The following is a 6824-nucleotide window of genomic DNA, read 5'->3' on the forward strand; positions in this document are numbered from 1 at the left end:
CTTGAAGGGAGGGCGTTGCTATAGCGACGTGAAAATTCCCCCGGCCCTAGAGCTGCGGCGGCTCGCGCGGACTGTTGTCGTTTCTCCACGCCAACCTCTTGCTATCACTCCAACTCCATTCTTCATTAACGTTATTGAATACCTAAGATAGGTACTGTCCAGGCGCCAGGAATAACCTCGGACTCTTCCTGATCAGAAATTTAAGGTGCCCTAGAGCGGGGATGCTAGCAGAGAGACTCTTTTCCGGTTCAGGCAGAAACTGGAATACTCTTATGCCCAATGCTGTAAATGTGCCGCATGCTCAAAATCCTGCAACACTCCCTCTTACATCACCATCTCCTGAAAAAAAGACTCAGATACGTGGCTCTCTGCCTCTTTCCTCTTGGATTTCCCACAACCTCCTTACACACTCGGAGTTCTAGGTGCTGTCGTAGAGCTTTACAAACATCTCAAATCAGGGATAATCAATCACCCTTTTAAAGATGAGGATGGACTTCCCTGGTGGCCAGTGGCTAAGACTCTCTGCTTCCACTGCAGGGGTACGGGTTCGATCCCTGGTACAGGAAGTTCCACATTCTACAGTGCGGCCAAAAAGGGGGAAGAAAAAAAAAAAGAGGACGATGAGGAAACGGTGGCTCTTTGGGTTTAGCCACTTTCTAACATCACACAGGATTGGACTTTAAGATTTAGTCCAAATTCTTTCCCTGTGCTATGCTGTACTCTAACTGAGAATCTAACTGTAATAAGTGGGACTCAACATATATTAAATATGTTTCTAAATTTGAGGTCCACCAGATATATGTGAAAGTCTTTCCTGATTTCTTTCTTTTCTTCAACACTTTCTACCTCCAACCCCATATCTGTGCTATCCACAAAAACTGTTGGTTCTTTTTAAAAAATATTTATTTATTTGGGTGCACCGGGTCTTAGTTGCGGCATGCTGGATCTTCATTATGGCATGTGGATCTTTAGTTGTGGCATGTGGGATCTAGTTCCCTGACCAGGGATAGAACCCGGGCCCCCTGAATTGGGAGCGTGGAGTCTTAACCACTGGATCACCAGGGAAGTCCCTGTTGGTTCTTCTACCTCCAAAATGTATCCTGTATTTCTCCACCTCTACCACCCTAATACAAGCCACTGGTCCACTGCAGCAGCCCTCCTACTAGTTTCCTAGTTTGAATCTTTATCTGCTTTAATCCAGGCAGGTGATCTTTTAAAATCACAAACCAGATCATGTTCATTCTCTTGCTTAAAACCCCTAATAGCTTCCCCTTGCACTTTGAATGAAATCCAAACAATCGACAATAACCTGGCCCCAGCTTTCTTTTCAACCTCCTCTTGTACCATCCTCTCTACCTTTTGCTGCATCCATCCACTCACCTCTTCTTTCTGTTTTTGACTGCCAAGCTTGAGTTGGCCTCAGGGCCTTTACACTTGCTGTTCCACTTGTATGCAATATTCTTTCCATGGCTCTTCTCATGGATGGATCTTCATCTTTTTAGATTTCAGCTCAAAGTCACCTCGTCTGGGACCTTATTTAAAGTAGTTGTTCCCTCCCCTCACTCTGTATCTCTTCCCCCATTTTACAGTCCTTTGTAGCACTTGTTTCTGTCTGAAATGCTCTCATTCATTAGTTTACTTGTTTATTGCCTATCTCCTGCCACTGGAATGTAAGCCTCATGAGGGCTGGGACTTAAGTCTGTCTTGTTCTCTGATGTATTTCCAGAGCCAAGAACAGAGCCTAGCATACACTAAGTGCTCAAAGACTAAAGAGCTAGTTAATGAGACTTCAAGGATTACAACAGGCTGCTGCTTTTTTCTCCCTGTTTCTTCATCAAAGATTTTTTTAAAATTGAGGTATAGTTGATGTACAATGTTATATAATTTTCAGATGTATGACATAGTAATTCACAATTTTCAAAGGTTATATTCCATTTATAGTTATTACAAAATATTGGCTAATTTCCTATATTATACAATATATCCTTGTAGCTTATTTATCTGTACATAGTAGTTTGCCCCTCCCCCCTTTCCTCTCCCCACTTGTAACCACTAGTTTTTTCTCTATATCTGAGTCTCTTTCTTGCGGGCCTCTCACTGTTGTGGCCTCTCCCGTTGCGGAGCACAGGCTCCGGACACGCAGGCTCAGCAGCCATGGCTCACGGGCCCAGCCTCTCCACAGCATGTGGGATCTTCCCGGACCAGGGCACGAACCCGTGTCCCCCGCATCGGCAGGCAGACTCTCAACCACTGTGCCACCAGGGAAGCCCCCCCTTTTTTTCTTTTTATAAATTTATTTATTTACTTTTGGCTGTGTTGGGTCTTCGTTGCTGCACGCGGGCTTCCTCTAGTTGTGGCGAGCGGGGGCTACTCTTCGTTGCGGTGTGTGTGCCTCTCATTGCGGTGGCTTCTCTTGTTGCGAAGCACAGGCCCTAGAGCGTGGGCTTCAGTAGTTGTGGCTCGCGGGTTCTAGAGCACAGGCTCAGTAGTTGTGGCGCATGGACTTAGTTGCTCCGCGGCATGTGGGATCTTCCTGGACCAGGGCTTGAACCTGTGTCCCCTGCTTTGGCAGGCGGATTCTTAACCACTGCACCACCAGTGAAGTCCCCCAAGTCTCTTTCTTTTTTGTTGTATTCACTAGTTTATTTTTTAGATTCCATATATAAGTGATATCATACAGTATTTGTTTTTCTCTGTCTGACTTATTTCACTTAGCATAATACCCTCCAAGTCCGTCCATATTATTGCAAATTGCAAAATTTCATTCTTTTTTATGCCTGGGTCATATTCCATTGTATACATATACCCCATCTTCTTTATCCATTTATCTGTTGCTGGATAATTAGGTTGCTTCCATTTCTTGGCTATTGTAAATAATGCTGTGATGAACGTTGGGGTGCATGTACCTTCTTGAATTAGTGTTTTCGTTTTTTTTCGAATATACAGCCCGGAGTTTTAATTTGTAAAATAGGAGTAAGACCACCTCATTGGGTTTTTGTAAGAATTAGAAATAATAAATGTGCAGTGCCTGCCACATACAGGGAAGAGTAAATGGTAGTTATTATCATCCTATTAGATGCTAGGTGGCAGCAACTAGAGGAGTAAACCTACCTAGAAGAATATCTTCTGTGAGTTGCTTAAACTTTTATAATTTTATAAATGCACAGCCATGAATCTCACAGACAGAGAATCTGCTCCTGGCAAACAAATCAACTTATTCATCATATACTTATTTAGCGCCTACTCTGTGCCTGGGACCACACTGGACACTTGAGGAGAAAGAGGTGAACAGCTCTGTCCTCATGGAGTTTACTGCCTCCTGCAGGGAGATAGTGGAAACTGAACAAATATCTAGTTCCAACTGAGAAGGAAATTAGCAGGGCACTGTGATGGAGAATAGGGAAGTGAGCACCTGCAGAGGGGGTGTGGGGAGAAGGCCTTACTTGCAGGATGAGAAGGAGCCAGTTAGGAGAAGAGAGTTGCTGGGGAAAGGTCATTCCAGGCACAGACACAGAATTTAGAGCGGGAGGTGAACAGCTCCAGTTGGCAGGAGAATATAATGGGAAAGCTTTAAAGGTTTTAAGGAGGGGAGTAAATGGTTCAGATTATGTTTTAAGAGCTCACTCGTTGGGTGCTGTGTGGAGAATGGATTGGAGGTGGGTCAAGAGAAGCAGCAGGGAGACCAGTTAGAAGGCTCCTGGACTGATCCAGGGGAAGGACGATGGTGGCTTGGACCAAGGCAGACTTAGAAGGCATGCAGAAAAGTAGAAGAATTTGAGAAATATGTTGGAGGCAGTAATTAATTGTATGGAGTAGGTTTGGAAGAGGAGGAATCCAGAATGACCCTGGGCAAACCTGTCAGATGGGTAGACGGTGGGACCATGTTCTGTAGTGGTTAAAAACTGTACAAGGAATAAGGGAGTTTGGGTGGCTGAATAGAGGGAATTAAGAATTCTGCTTGGTCTAGCATGCCTCCAAGAGGGCAAGAAGGCAGCTGGAGCTCACCAGAGAGCCCTGACCTGGAGATGTAAATCCTGCAATTTTTGACAACCTCCCTTTAAGATAGAATGAGAGTCCCTAAATCCATCTTCTCTGTGATGTATTATTTTTCACATCGCAATGCATATATCGTTAACAGTAGAGGAAAGCGGAAACTGGAGCTTTCCAGTTTCACACATTTCAACAAAAGAAACAAAATTACCAGGCTTTGGGGGAGGGAAGGAAGCTGAGGCAGGACCCCACAGTGACAGAAACTGTTAGCATAAGTTGAAATGGCGGTTAATTAGGAATTCAGTTGAAACATCTTATTAAACACAGGTTGCTAAGCAACAGTGGCCACCTGAAACAGTGTGGCTGTTCCTTCTGCAGTGGAGCTCCTGGGCCTTGGGTCTGAGCTGTTGCAAAGTTACGCTTTTTGGCTGGTCTGAGCCATGCCTTTACACACAACCTCATATACTCCCTTCTTTTGGGGGGGCGTCCCTCTGTGAGTCACTGTCCCTGTCTCTCTGGGATCATTAATCTCTGTCAGATCCCAGTTAACAGCACAAATGTGCTCATATGTCACCCATTCTATACAAATAAATCCCTTGAAATCACCTCCTCTGTCCCTGGCCACGGTGCTATTCCACCCCCCAATGTCTTGAAAGAATTGTCTGCACACACTACCTCCACTTCGTCTTCTCCTCACTTCGACACCTGTCCCCACACTCCACCAAAAGCACTCTGGCAAGTTCAAGTACAGCTTCTCTGATGTAGAGCCACATCTTTCTTCTTTCAGTGGCATTTGACATAACCGATGACTCCATGCTTCCTGAAACACTGTCCTTTCTGGGTCCCTCTTGGTTTTCCTCCTGCCCCTCTGGCCAATCCTCTCTCCTTTGCAGGGCCTTCCTCTTCTACCTCAACCCTAAGGAATGGTGATCTCCAGGGCTCTGTCCTGGACCTGCTGCTTTTCTCTTTACTTCTCACTGAAAGTGATGTCTTTCATTCTTTTTTAAATTTATTTAATTTATTTTTGGCTGCATTGGGTCTTCCTTGCTGCGTGCGGGTTTTCTCTAGCTGCGGAGAGTGGGCGCCACTCTTTGTTGTCGTGCCCGGGCCTCTCATTGCGGTGGCTTCTCTTGTTGTGGAGCACGGGCTCTAAGTGCGTGGGCTTCAGTAGTTGTGGCACACGAGCTCAGTAGCTGTGGCTCGTGGGTTCTAGAGCGCAGGCTCTGTAGTTGTGGTGCATGGGCTTAGTTGCTCTGCGGCACGTGGGATCTGCCAGGACCAGGGCTCGAACCCATCTCCCCTGCATTGGCAGGCGGATGCTTAACAACTGCGCCACCAGGGAAGCCTGATGTCTTTCATTCTTAATGCTGTAAATGCCATTCATATGCACCGGATTCCAATCTTCAGCCTGTGTGTTTGTCCTCTGAGTTGCAGACTCATATCCATCTGTAGAGATAACTTACATCGTAAACTGCAAAACAGAACACTTTATTCCCTTACCCCAAAACTATTTCTCTTCTAGTTTTCCCCATTTCAGTACTCAGCACCATCAGCCACTCAGGAACTTCCTCTTGATTCCCCCATCTTTATCGCTTACTTTCAATCCGTCAGCAAATCCCTATAATTCTCCAAAACCTATCTCAGATATTTCCTCTTCTTTCTATCCCTACTGCCACCCCTTAAACCCAGACCACTATCATCCCTGCTCTGGATTTCACTGAAGCCTCCTAGCTGGTCTCTCTTAACCTATCCTGTAAATTGGATTAACTCCTCTGCACCAGTGCTGTGCAGGCTGGGTGCTCGTTTCCATATCATACCACACCTGTCGGGCCTTCCCCCAGTTATTTCATAAGATCTTTGGGGAGAGGGCAGGACGACTCATGTTGAGGTTAGAGAGATAGGGAAGAGCCAGAGTAAGAGTTATTTATCTTTTTTTTTTTTCCTTGCGGTACGCGGGCCTCTCACTGCTGTGGCCTCTCCCGTCGCGGAGCACAGGCTCCGGACGCACAAGCTCAGCGGCCACGGCTCACAGGCCCAGCCGCTCCGCGGCATATGGGATCTTCCAGGACCGGGGCACAAACCCGTGTCCCCTGCATCGGCAGGCGGACTCTCAACCACTGCGCCACCAGGGAAGCCCTATTTATCTTTTCTTAATAGAGAAAAATGTTTTCTTCTTTCTTCCTTTTTTTTTTAAAAATTTATTTATTTTTGGCTGCGTTAGGTCTTCGTTGCTGCTTGTGGGCTTTCTCTAGTTGCGGCGAGCAGGGGCTACTCTTCGTTGCGGTGCGCGGGCTTCTCATTGCAGTGGCTTGTCTTGTTGCCGAGCACGGGCTCTAGGTGCGTGGGCTTGTGGCACACGGGCTCTACAGCGCAGGCTCAGTAGTTGTGGCGCACGGGCTTAGTTGCTCCAGGCATGTGGGCTCTTCCCTGACCAGGGCTCAAACCCGAGTCCCCTGCATTGGCACCAGGGAAGCCCCCAGAGTTAAGAGTTATTTGTTCAAATGATTTACTGCGTGCCTACTGTGCTCTGGACACAACAGCAAACGGGAGGACGGCACAGTTCCTGCCCTCTTGGAGCTTCCATGCCAACATAATCCAAAGGAAAGGAGACCAACGCTTTCCGGCACCGACAAGCGGGGGGCATGGTGCTAACCGCTTTGACACCCGGTCGGCCACCTATGACTCGGGGAAGGCCTCAGCTCTTCGCTTCATCTGCAAAATGGGATGATAACGGTTAGCTCCTGACTCTCTGGTGCTCCCCCGGTGGTAGGGGGTGGGGATACCGCCTAAGTGAAAGGGGATCGCAATAACTGCCCCGCCTCCATCCCCAGAGG

The sequence above is a fragment of the Stenella coeruleoalba genome, assembly GCF_951394435.1.
Source record: "Stenella coeruleoalba genome assembly, chromosome: 11".
Lineage (NCBI taxonomy): Eukaryota > Metazoa > Chordata > Mammalia > Artiodactyla > Delphinidae > Stenella > Stenella coeruleoalba.